A 13,276-nucleotide genomic window follows, 5' to 3' on the forward strand; every position below is an offset into this window, starting at 1 on the left:
CTGGTGCAGAATACATCTGGGCAGGTGCTGCATCCATCTGGGCCCAAGTTCTGGACTCCCAAAAAAAATAAAATATATTGTTAGAAAATAAGTGTCTTTTAGTGTAATATTTTTCTGTGTGTGCGTGTGTTAGGCTTAACCGCACAAGATCCAGCCAGCAATGCAAGTTTCAACCTAGTGCTGCCCGATTCCAGTCGTGATCGGTGCTCTGGGCTCAAGTCCTGGAGCTGAATTTTTTTTTTAAATCAATTGTCTTTTATTTGTCTAATATTTTTGTGTGTGCACACGACTGCACGTGTGTGAATTTTGTAACCGCACCTTGGCTACACTATTGGTGCTTGTGACACTGCTTTAAGACTGCAGTAAATATGAAGGGCTGTCACATGACAGGAGTGCAACGCCAAGAACCACATGTTGTAGCTGCCGCCAGTTGTGCAAGGCCGTCAACTTCCTCGTACTCTATGAAGGCCCATGTCCCAGGGCTTAAGTCACGCCATCGATATGGTAAAGCAAGTTTTACTGAAGTCAAGAAAAAAAATTGAAAGGATAATTGCCTTTAGATAAACAAAAATTGACAATATACCATTCACTACACGAAGTGGCAAGGAAAGGATAAGGCCTTTCTTTATGAAGACTGCTGATTCTGATAGCCCTTCTGTTTGTAGTAGTAGAGGTGGTGGTCCAATTAAAAATGTGAAAGTTGTTAAGACAGCTCCGGAAAAACCAACTGTGTGCCCTGAGAAATTGAAATCACAAATCCCCGAGGAGAGTGCACGTGTGTCCATGTTTGCCATGTGTGAGCCAGACCTAAATACTAGTGTACTAGAGGATCCTCCAAGTTCCAACATTTGTGTGCCCTCTGTAAATGTGGGAAAGGGCAGTCAACATCTTGCACACGTAGTCATTGAGGATGCTTCTGTGGAATTGCACATGGAGGAGGATATTTTGATAGTTGAAGGTGCTAAGGATGATGAGGATGTTGATGATGAAGATGTTGGTGATGAAGATGTCCTTTGTGTAAGTGTGTAAGTAAGGCAACAGCTGTTGCCCATGGATTGAAAAAGCCAAAGCCCATTGTTGTCATGCCGGGGCAAAATACAAAAAAAATCCACTTCTCACTTGTGGAATTATTTCCACCCCAATCCAGACAACAGTTGTCAAGCCATATGTAACCATTGCAAAGCAAGAGTGAGTAGAGGGAGGGACCTAAACCACCTAGGACCCTCCTCCTTGTTACATCACTTGGAGCGCATTCATCAAATATCAAAGTGTAGATCGTCAAGTGCCAAAACTCAAAATGTAAGAAGTTCATTGTCACCAACCTGCTCCCTCTCTGTGGGATCCAAGCGCCTTCAATCTCCAACACCAACACCTGCATCATCATCAACATCCTCATTCGTGATCGGAAGTAATTTAAAAAAACAACTGACTATTAAACAGTCCTTTGATAGAGGAAGTAAGTATAACAGCTGTCACCCAGTTTCATTGCGGATCACTGACGCCATGACGGCTGTGCCAGTATTAAGGTGCATACACACGATCAGATTTTTTCTTCAGATATGGACGATAACGATTTAAAAATCGTTCAGTCGTTCATATCTGATGGAAAATCGTTCATATCTGACATGCCTGAACGATGGACGATCAACGATGCGCGTTCCCGTTTGTCAGATAACGATATCTGACATCTGATGGGTTTGCAGTCAGACTTGGACGATTCCATTCATTTTAATGCAGTTAAAAATCGTTCAATCGTTCAAATCTTTGGTCAAATCGTCCAAATCGTTCAAATCGTTTAATCGTTCAGTCGTTCATCTGACAAGTCTGACAAATCTGACCGTGTGTACGCTCCATTAGATGGTGAAATAATAAAAAATTAGGTTGATAGTGTGGAGGAAGTGCAAAAGGAGGATGAGGGGGAAATTTGTGTCCTATCTGACGCTAATGTGGATGTTAATGATAATGATGTGGTTTGCGTAAATCAGCCACCAGTGGCAGCAGTTCTCGCTAATGATAAAAAGAAAGCCAGAAAAGCAACGTCTTGGGTGTGGAATTATTTTAATCTAAATTCTGACAACAGTTGTGAAGGCATCTGTTCCATTTGTAAAGCCAAAGTTAGCAGAGGAAGGGACGTTAACCATCTAGGCACCTCCTCCCTGTTACGTAATTTGCAGCAAGTTCATGCAATTTATTTAACAAAATTATAATTTGTAAATTAATAACAAGCACTCCAGTATCAGCTACCAGCAGTTTGGACCATAACATGCAATCTCCACCACCAACACCCTCATCATCAACCTCTTCCTTAATAATTGAAGGCAGTCCTTCCAAAAATGTTTTGTGGGGGCCCAAACAAACCAAGGGTTTCAGCCATGAAAGTGTCAGTCCTAGTTGCTAAAGTGCTTGGTTTGTTAAACTGTGCATGTCCTTTTTAATATCCCACATAAGAGTGGGTGGGAGGGACAATTCCATCTTGCACCTCTTTCCTTTACATTTGGCACAATTTGGGGCATTGCCGACTGACATTATAGTTTATTAAACTGCCATCCTGTCTGCCACTGCTGTGTGGCAATGTTTCATAGATGTCTGATATTTTTTTAAACTGCCATGCGTTTGTGCCGCTGCTCTGTTGCTTACTTTAGCCAGCCAGCTCGCTGCAGCCTTTGGCCTATATTGGTGAAAAATAGTGAAATCAATATTGTGAGCTGTGAGGTGGTTAAAAATGCCTAGAAATGCCTGAAAATCATTGTTATTAAGGTTAATACTGTAGGAACAAAAACAGGCCCACATTATGTGGTTTTAGCTGTTTATATCATTTTTTGGAAAAAAATACAGATCCAAAACACCAAGGAAATTAATCCAAAACCAGATTCAGATCCAAAACCAGGAGAGATCCAAAACCAAAACACGTGGGTTGGCGCACATCTCTACTTCTTACCCGCATCAATAAGATTGATCATAGAACTATCCTAATTGGTTTGCAAAGATATCTTCCCCAGGCAATTGTTTTACGTTTAGGTAATTTCCATCTTCTGCAGTTGCCAGTTGCTGAGTGTGATTAGGGTGAGTCACCCGGGTCATTGCCAGAGACAGAAATGAGAAGTAGCTTACATACCATGAAACACAATAGTGAGTGTAGAAACCTATTACAGCATGTGAGATGCCAGGACAAGCTAGCAGCTAAAATTGTAATCCAATTCGCTACAATCACATCAATAATACTGATTGCATTATCCTAACAATGTGAGAATCATGTAAAATGGATCTAAGTGGACCTGCTACCTGCCCATTAAAAACACAATGGGGTATATTCAGCAATGATTTTTTTACCTACAAAATGCAGAAACTATGATTTCGGTATTTTTTATGTAAATCCCCTATTCAGCAATGGGATAATGGAGAAGATAACGTAATTATCTTCTCCATTAATTCCCATCTCACAGAGTACCGCACTGTAGGGATCATCCATTGATCTTTACAGTGCTTTAACGCTTTTTGCTATTCAGCATAGCAAAAAGTGTTAAATTACTCAAAAATCATTATATAACGCCATCTCAGAATGGCGTTATATGAAGAAAATACATTACATTGCCCGAAAACTGAAGGTACAGAGGGAAATTTTCCCATAAGTTCCTGCAGCATCTTGTAAATCTCCGTCCCTGCTTCCCAGTGAACGCCAGCAGGTTACACCAATTAGAGCATGTTAAACCTCCCGAAAGTGATTGACGTGTATACAGGCTTTATATTAGCCTGTATACATTTATATTGATGTGCTATTATATGTAAAATGTATAGATGCAAAAAATATTGCTGAATAGGGGCCATAAATATTTAGAATTGATAAAAAATCGTGATGATGTTGCCCGATAATATTCTGGGCAACATCGTCACTATTGATGAATAGACCCCAATATGTGAATAAACAACTTGAAAATAGAAGCATGTTATATTTACAGCATATTACAGACATATGTCTGCTTCCATATTGATATAAAGTGTAATAATAACAGCTATATTATGGGAAAGCATAAATATTTGCAAGTACTAATGAAAGAACATTCTGTGTCCTGGATGGAACAGTATACTGTACGTCATCGGAGACACTTTCTGTGACCTAATCAATGTGTAGGTAGCCTCTGAGTTAGAGCTGTAACTACACTTATGGTGCCCTGTGCCAGAGAGAGCATTGCTGACTGCGAGCTTAAATAACTGCTTCATTTACTTTTCTGGATGCAGTGCTATTAAGGCTTGTATTGAGCTAATTAACAACATCTAAAGGCTACTAAATTGTATCTGCTGGATTAAGTTCATGAAGCCAACAATTGTTTCTACAGTAGGTGCTAAAGGTTGATTAACACCACTGGTTGAAGGAGAGCTGAACATCTATTCTAAATATAGCTGGCCACACACTAGACCAACTTACATCCAACCAGCCAACTAGTTGATTGGTTGGAATGAAAATCTGGTAAGGAATTAAAGCAAATGACAATCAGCAATTTTCTCCCAAACTCCGGAAAATGGACTAAAAACTGTTGTTTGAACAAATTGTTTACATCAAACATTTAACAAACTTGTCTGACGACCATTTTCATCAGTTTTCTTTCATTTAGGAGCAAATTGCTGATCATCATTTACTCCCAGACATTACCAGATTTTCATTCCAACCAATCAACTAGTTGGCTGGTTGGATGAAAGTTGGTCTGGCGTGTGGCCAGCTTTAGATTAAGCCAATTAACAATATTTGCATTAAGCAGGTTAAAAGGCGCAAAGTATTTACTTATTATTGAACACTGGTTATTAATTATATGTTATTATATCAATAACATATCCATATTAATTTTAATGGTATATTGCAGCTCTGTATATATTAAACACCAGCTGTATTTATTGCGTTAGTTACTGTATATTTTGTAAATTGTGTTATTGTTACTGTATATAGTGTTTTTTTATTTTACTAAATGCTAAACTTCTTTATATTTTCAACTTTGGTTTTCTGATTATTTGGGACTCCAGTGTTCCCCTTTATATTAGAAGCAGTAGTGAGTGTATTTTAATCTATATGTCATATAGGCGTGTACAATAGTTTAGCACCTGACCTTTTTTTTTTTCCTTTTACCATTTACTCTTCGCTGCTATAGTCGCATATTGGAGCCGCTGTCCCAGTAAGTGAATTTTGCTATATAGCTAATAAATATAATGTAACAATGCAATATCAAATAGTTTTAGGACATTTTGCTAAACATGATAAAGATTCGTATTCATGTTATCAGTGCTGTACATTATACACCCTAATTTGCAATATGCCGACTACACATTTTTATGGTGGAGGTGCGCAATGCTATTTTCAGATAAGCTTGTGAGTGTCAGTGTGCCACTGTTGAGAGACTGACGCCTACTGTTTTGCGTTAATTACCAGTTTACATACTTACCCAGCAGGGGACACCCAAAAAGAAATCTTGTACCTTGTGATGGTCTCCGACATTCATTTTGTTTTAAATTTGCTCACTTTGTCTATTTTGTTACTGTAATTGGTCTTATGTATTTGTTGCTTCTATTAATATGGTATGAGGAGGACTTCCGGTGGGCGGACCAAACGACCTGGCCGCACTTTTAATGGGCTCCCAAGCCGGCTCCATATAGCCGAGACATAGCGCCGCCGGAGAGACTCACTGCCTCACCTAAAGCCACCCTGAGGTCTCTAGGATAACGCGGGTAAGAGCGGCGCATGCCCCGGCCCCCCGCACTGCCCCACAACACCGGAGTACAGCCGCATTGGAAAAGCGGCACTGCCCGCGGCCGCCATCTTGGATCGCGGCCGGGCATAATTTCTCCCCTCCCCACTTTCAGCAACAGCCACCGGAGCTATTATTAGACCCATAGGAACAAGCGGGACGCCTGGACACCGTTTCAGGGACGTCCCTCAGTTACAAGCTCCCCGCTGGCCACACATCACCTGCGGCCGCCATTTTTTGAGACCTGATTAAGCTGCTGCAACAAGTGCTTACCTCCTTTCACAATCCTCTCTGTTTGCTGCTCACACCAGGGAGCAGGGTGGTGTTGCTGGGTCCTCATACTGTGATCTTGTCTTGTCTGGTCCAAAGATAGTGCTCACAAGCCATACTATAAGTTTTAATTTACAGACCCAGTGTCATATATATCCTGAACACCTGGGGCTCCCCCTAGTGGCTCCTGATTAAATCGCACATCACATCCCTATACCATGGAGAAGTTTGTGGCCAGACCACAGCGTGCACCTAAAGGTCAAACTACTAAAGGGAAAGACAAAAATGTAGCTCCATCATCATCTCCTGACTCTCCTACTTCACCTCCAGCTGACAATATTCTGGACGGAACCTCTAAATCGACTCAATTTAGTACCGCCTCAATAGCTAAAGCCCAAGAAATATCTGAGCTTCTTTCTCCCTTGCTTGACAAAAAACTGTCCGGCCTCAAAGAAGCTATAGAATCAGCAGTTTCGCAACTTAAGGAACATGGTCGACGCTTTACGGAAGCAGAACAACGTATCTCCAATGTTGAAGATGAGCTAACAGAGGCACAAAGCGTAATACGTACACAGGAATCAGCGATCTCTGCTATGCAGGAAAAATTGGAAGACTTAGAGAATAGGAATCGCCGCAACAATTTAAGGTTAATAGGTCTACCGGAATCTGTTAAGCAAAGAGATCTCATGGATTTCGTCTCTAAATGGTTACCCTCTGAGCTCAATTGCTCGGCTTCTTCCAATACCCTCATCATAGAACGAGTTCACCGCATAGGCCCTGACCGTGCTTCTGACCAGAGAAGACCTAGGCCTGTCATAATGAAAATGTTGAACTACCTAGACAAAACTCGCATACTGGACGCCTACCGCAAATCAGAAGGCCTCACCTATCAGGGACACAAATTGTTGTTGTTTCAGGACTTCTCGTATCAAGTAGCAATGAAAAGAAGGGAATACTCTACTATTTGTAAAGCATTATTTGATCTGGGACTGAGATTTGCATTAATGTACCCTGCGAAGCTGAAAGTCCTACATAACGGCAAACAACACTTTTTCGATTCTCCATCGTCTGCAAAGACTTTCCTGGACTCTCTAACTGACCAAATCACTCCTCAAAATGATATCGTGACTTAAGAAGATACATTTAATTGTACAAATCCGTCTCCTATCGCAAACATGGAGAGTTTGTTATTGGAAATATATATCTTATGCTTGTTTTCAAGATTTCTGGTTATTTTAACAACTGCTAAACGTCAACGGCAGAATTGTCAAGATAATCTCTGGTTTGTTGTTTTCTCCCCTTCCTTTTACACATTTACCATTCCTCCTCTTTCATATCCCCTTTTTTATTTTCTTTTATTTCTTTTTTTCAATTATCGATACTTTTATACCTCACTGGGTTTAAATAGGCCCGTAGAGCCTTATTTTTTGGTTCTTAAAATTTTCAAAAATTGTAAGACTGCATTATGTTTGTTATATTCCATACATTATGGCAGATCATGTTTTTGTTTTTGTGTTATGTGTATTTTTGTAATGGCACTTTCAAGGTTTTACTGCAGGCGCTCTCTGCATGCTGGGACTGAGAGCGTGATGGTCTCTTTACGATGGTTCATTTTTTTGATCTACAGAACAGGTATAGGATAACACAATGTCTCACTCTATTGCTGATCTCACTAAAACACAAAAAAACATAAGATTTTTAACTTGGAACGTAGAGGGTTTAAACACCCCGATTAAACGGCGTAAAATACTACAACAACTTAAAAAATTTAAACCTGACATAGCAGTGCTACAGGAGACCCATTGGAGACAGGGTGACCCTAATACTCTTAGAGACTCATGGATAAAAGATTATACAGCTGCATCTTTCACATCTAAAAAAAGAGGGGTGCTGGTGATTTTCCATAAATCTTTAAAATACACAGTTGTAGACTCGATCCTGGACACCGAGGGCAGATTTCTTTTTCTTAAACTGAATTTAGAAGGTGAATTAATCACGCTTGTCACTTTGTACGCTCCCACAGGTCACAACAATGCATTCTTCTCCGATCTCTACGCCCGACTCCAGAATTGGGCAGAAGGCGCCCTCGTCATAGGAGGAGACTTCAACACTACTCTTTCTCCTAGTCTGGACAGAACGGGAGCATCCGGTGAGTGGCGGGGCAGCGCATCTCCAACGCTACAACTACTAATTGAATCCCTCGCCCTAGTAGACCCATGGAGACACCTCCACCCCTTAGCACGTGATTACACGTTTTACTCCCACCCCCATCACTCCTCAGCTAGATTGGACTTCTGGCTGGTCTCAAGCTCATTAATTAATAGGATTCAAACATCTCATATAGAAAACATAGTCATCTCCGATCATGCGCCTACATGGTTCACGTTACAACTATCTACCCCCAAAACATCTTCCTTCAATTGGAGATTCCCCTCATACTTATTCACTTCTCCAGACTTTAAAAAATACTTAGAACAACAATTTCTTAATTATAATAATGATAATGCTTCTCATATTGGCGACATATCATTGTTCTGGGCCGCATCTAAACCAGTAGTGAGAGGGCATATTATGGGATATGTTTCCCATAAACGCCGTAAACTTAACACACGTTTCACGGAATTGAGTAACGCCCTATCACAATCGTATGCCATTATGCTGCAAAATAACAACACAGAGACACGGCGGAATTATTTGAATAACAAAAATTTATATGACACATTGTGCACTGAAAGAGCCCAATATTATCTAGATTTCCAGAAACATCGCTATTTCCGTTGGGGAAATAAAGCGGGCAAACTGCTAGCTAATATAGTGAGAAGTCAGAAAACATCCTCTCCCATTCTTTCTCTTAAAGGTCCCCTAGGATCATTACATACCAACGAGGACATTGCGGCCTCTTTCTTACAATATTACACAGACCTATACTCCGCACAGGATGATAACCCTGTTCTGGGGATGAACTTTTTGAAAGAGGCTAATCTACCTTCCCTCTCTGAAGAGGCCCGCGACTCCCTAACAACTCCTGTTTCGGAGTTGGAGGTTGCTCTAACTATCAAGTCCCTGGCCAACGGAAAGACACCCGGCCCAGATGGCCTTAGTGCCGAGTACTACAAAATATTAAATCCACTTGTAACCCCTCATTTAGTTTCCTTATTTAATTCAATATTGAAGGGAACCTCAACACCACCAGACTTTAACCAGGCCCGAATTATCCTTCTCTTGAAACCTGAGAAAGACCCTACGCTGACCCAATCATATAGGCCAATATCTCTGCTCAACCAGGATTTCAAAATCCTCACTGGTATTATCGCTCAACGTTTACAATTAGTATTGCCACATCTCATACACACCGCACAAACTGGGTTTATGAAAGGACGACACTCAGTGATCAACGTCCGACATTTGATTGCAGGATTAACTAAATCTCACCAAATGAGAAATAACCAAACGCTCCTTGTCAGCTGCGACGCTGACAAGGCCTTTGATAGGGTGTCGTGGAACCACCTACTGCGCATCTTCCAGCTACAAAATTTTGGTCCCGAATTTATTACATTATTCAAAACAATATACCACACCCCTATAGCATTCCTAACAGTTAACGGCCTGAATACTCCATCCCTTAGACTACATAGGGGAACCCGACAGGGTTGTCCCCTATCTCCTTTATTATTTAACTTGGCTATAGATCCTCTTATCCGCACCTTTTTGCTATGTCAACAATGGCAGGGAATAAATATCGGAAATAATACTTTGAAAGTCTCCGCGTATGCGGATGACTTATTACTGTATTTTGAGAACCCACATTCTGCCATACCTAAACTTCTTCATATCCTGAAAGACTTCCATATTATCTCTGGTTTTTTGATAAATTATAACAAAACAGAGGCCTTGGCCCTACACTCGGACGTCACAAAAAACTGGAAAAATTCTTTCCCATTTAAATGGGCCAAAACAACTCTAAAATACCTAGGCCTTAATATCCCGGCACATCCCTCCGCCCTATACTCAGTCAATTTCCCTGCTTTAATACAACGTACACTTTTAGATTTTAAAAAATGGAAACATCTCCCACTCTCATATCTCGGTAGATGTCAATTAATTAAAATGATATCTTTTCCTAGGATTTTATATCTTTTTCAGATGCTCCCCTTGCTTCCTTTAGAATCTGATTTAAAATTGATTAACAAAGCGATCAGCAAGTTCATTTGGGCGAACAAAAAACCCAGGATTTCATTATTCAAACTCAGACAACCACCTGCTTTAGGCGGAATTAATCTCCCTTGCTTAAAATCTTATGCTATTGCGTCAAATTACCGATACGCAATTGACTGGATTAGAGGAACAAATGGATTTGCTGACACGCTAATAGAGCAATCTTTTAGTGTTGAAATGCCATTAGCTAGTTTGCTACACACACGACCCTTGTCCTTTCCACCTCACGTAGCACAAAATCTACTACTACATACTACATGCTTGGCTTGGCGCCGAGCCAGAACTCAAATGAGAGTCCCTCCCAATGTCTCCTTGTTCCTTCCTATCGGCCATAACCCAGGGTTTGATGCTGGTTTTCTAACACAGACTTTCAAAACCTGGAACACACAGGGATTGAGTTACATATATCAATTATTGGATCTCTCCACAATGACTATTTACTCTCATAACCAAATACAGGAAAAATTTCCCTGTATCCAAATCCCTTTATTTATATATTTCCAAATACGTAGTTATGTCAATACTTTACTCCCTAAAATTCCCATTATACCTGGGAAAAATGGTTTGGATGATGTGCTGTCTCGCTGCCTCTCTATGTCATTTTCCACTTCTATGCTATACACCTATATACGCCGGGAAATAAATTTGGAAGTGGAGACGGTGGGATTTGCCAAGTGGCATTCCACATTCCCTAACATACCCCTATCCACCATTTTGAAATCTTTTGTTAGACTCAATAAGCAATTAATTTCGGCTTCATACGCGGAAATGCAGTATAAATTATTGCATCGTGCCTATTTCACCCCCAAATTAAGACTCATCACAGGTACTTCCACAGACTCAAATTGTTTTAAATGTGGTCAACCTGATGCGGATCTAATGCATTGTATGTGGCACTGTGCGGAGGTACAGAGGTTCTGGTCCTTGGTACACACCTATATTTCCACCAAGTTGGGAATTGCCTTTGAACTAACACCCGAGTGGGCTATGTGGGATATTGTACCATCATCTGGATCATCCTGTGCCCCTGGAGGTGCCCGTCTATTACTAGCAAAGATTGCAGCAGCTGCGAAAAAAACAATATTATCTCAATGGATATCCACTGACACTTTAACACTCAGTCTTTTACAACCTAGAATTACGCACCTATTTAATATGGATTGGTTAGAACTATCCCTTAATAAAGACAAGGAAGCAGAGAAGTTCTTTAATATTTGGCTCCCATATGTTCACACATTAACACCTCAGGTTAAAGACACGCTTCGAGCTGCAGTTCAACTTACAGCCTGGTATAATGAAGAAACCTTGTCTTCAGGTGAACCACCATTTTAATTCCTGTATTGTTACGTTCCTCATGGATACATTGTATTGCACATCACTGTTGTGGTCCTGTTGATGTCTTGTCATTTTCTGATCAATATGTTATATTGTTTATTGCGGTTTTACAATAAAAATATGTTTTAAAAATAAAAAAAATATGGTATGAGGATAGAAAAGTGCTACCTAAGTTGCCCCCTCCCTAGTACTTACACTGACCCTGAATCACATTAAAGTTATAGGTTTGTTTTCAATACTGTATATTAGTTTTTTTGTTTCTAAAGTGTATTATACACAAAACAATGCAGCATGTTGTGCTCCAAAATGAAGACACTGGGCATCATTGAGAGATGTACCTTAATGCCGCTGCAATTTGTACACGGTGGCTATCTGAAAATATGCAACTGTTGTACCCAGGGCCGGATCAAGGTCTGTCGGGGCCCGTGGGCAACAAACGTGTGGGGCCCCTAAATATATATATATATATATATATATATAGGGTTCAAAAGAACACCCATTTACATATGCAGAAAAAGAAAGGTGGCACTCACAGGTCTGATGAAATAAAAGAATCAGACCGACAACTTTGTCCACCTTGTTCAACGTTTCAGTCACACATTACTTTTTTGTGTTCTTGATAAAAGTCATGTGTGACTGAAACGTTGAACAAGGCGGACAAAGTTGTCAGTTTTTTAGCAAACTTCAGAGTTACCCTATGCCTGTCAGGCTGGCCGCCGGAAATGAGACACAGGAGCCATTTTTCCTGCGTTCAGGATTGCAGTCGCAGGCAAGAGACCACCGCCCCCAAAATGGTCGTGAGACACCTATGTTTGAGTCACACCCCCATCGCCACCCACAAATGGTCCCTGCCTGTCTCCCTGTGAATTAATCCTCACTGCGACATCAGAAATTAAACTTGACACATGCGCAGTGCGACTCAGACACAGAATGATCACGGTTCACTATTGCGCAAACATGTTACCATTACATCAATAGTTTTGATAGTGGAAGCTCAGCCATCATTTGATGGAGTGCTCCAATGTCCATTCCTACCGCACATAAGAAGACTGAGGTGGGATATTTATTAAAGGCGATTTGCAGCAGATGTTGAAGATATCTGTTGCAGTCCCTCCTTGTTACATTCAAGGGATCCTTAATATTTGTGGTATAAATAAACCCTGATTTTGGTGGGTACCTGCAAATAATAAGGTTCCCATGGATGTAACAAGGAAGGCCTATAGCAGATCTCTCCTAAATCTGCCGTGTTCCATCCGTTTTCAAGTGTTTAAGCAGCCCCACGGGTTTCTATGACGGCTGCTATAAGCTGCAGGATTTACCAATCTATTCCAGAGCTTGGCAATTTTATTTCAGAGAAGGATGCGCCGATGCCTCTCAGTTTGCCCCCACTGATACATGTGCTGGTAGACGGCCATGCATGCACAGTACGCTCCCTACATCCTGCGACCGATGGTGATCTGATGCTACATCTTCGGACACGCTTGTATCTGCGACGCCATCAGAAGGCATCTTTTGCCTTCAGAAGCCTCCTGCGGCATTAGCATAGGTTAGCATTGCTGCTGCATCCAAAGACGCAGCAGTGATGCTCAACAGCGTATAACTCTGCATCAGGCCCTCAAACCGTAATATCATATCCACAACGCATTTTTTAATGCAGGATATTATAAATGGGCCCCTAAGTGACTCACACATGTGCTAATTGCCCCGGTACAGTGAGTGGCCCC

The sequence above is a fragment of the Taudactylus pleione genome, unplaced genomic scaffold (assembly GCF_031769625.1).
Source record: "Taudactylus pleione unplaced genomic scaffold, aTauple2 ptg000043l, whole genome shotgun sequence".
Taxonomy (NCBI): domain Eukaryota; kingdom Metazoa; phylum Chordata; class Amphibia; order Anura; family Myobatrachidae; genus Taudactylus; species Taudactylus pleione.